Here is a 247-nt window from a genome sequence, read left to right on the forward strand (position 1 = left end):
GCCTGGTGGTTTGTCCTCTCCATGCTCTGGCTGGGGGCTGCAGGGGGGTCATTAGTGGTGTTAAAGGCTGTAAAGGCTATTAAATTATTAATAAGGATATGAAATTAATAATAAGGGTATGAAATAATTAATAAGGCTATGAAATTATTAATAAGGATATTAAAAAGCCAGCAAAGGTGCAGGCCTGGCTTGCTACAGTGACCCCCAAAACATCTGGGGGCTCTGGCGTCCCGTGGTGGGACGAAGC

This window comes from Mesitornis unicolor, unplaced genomic scaffold, assembly GCF_000695765.1.
Source record: "Mesitornis unicolor isolate BGI_N332 unplaced genomic scaffold, ASM69576v1 scaffold41235, whole genome shotgun sequence".
In the NCBI taxonomy this organism is placed as follows: domain Eukaryota; kingdom Metazoa; phylum Chordata; class Aves; order Mesitornithiformes; family Mesitornithidae; genus Mesitornis; species Mesitornis unicolor.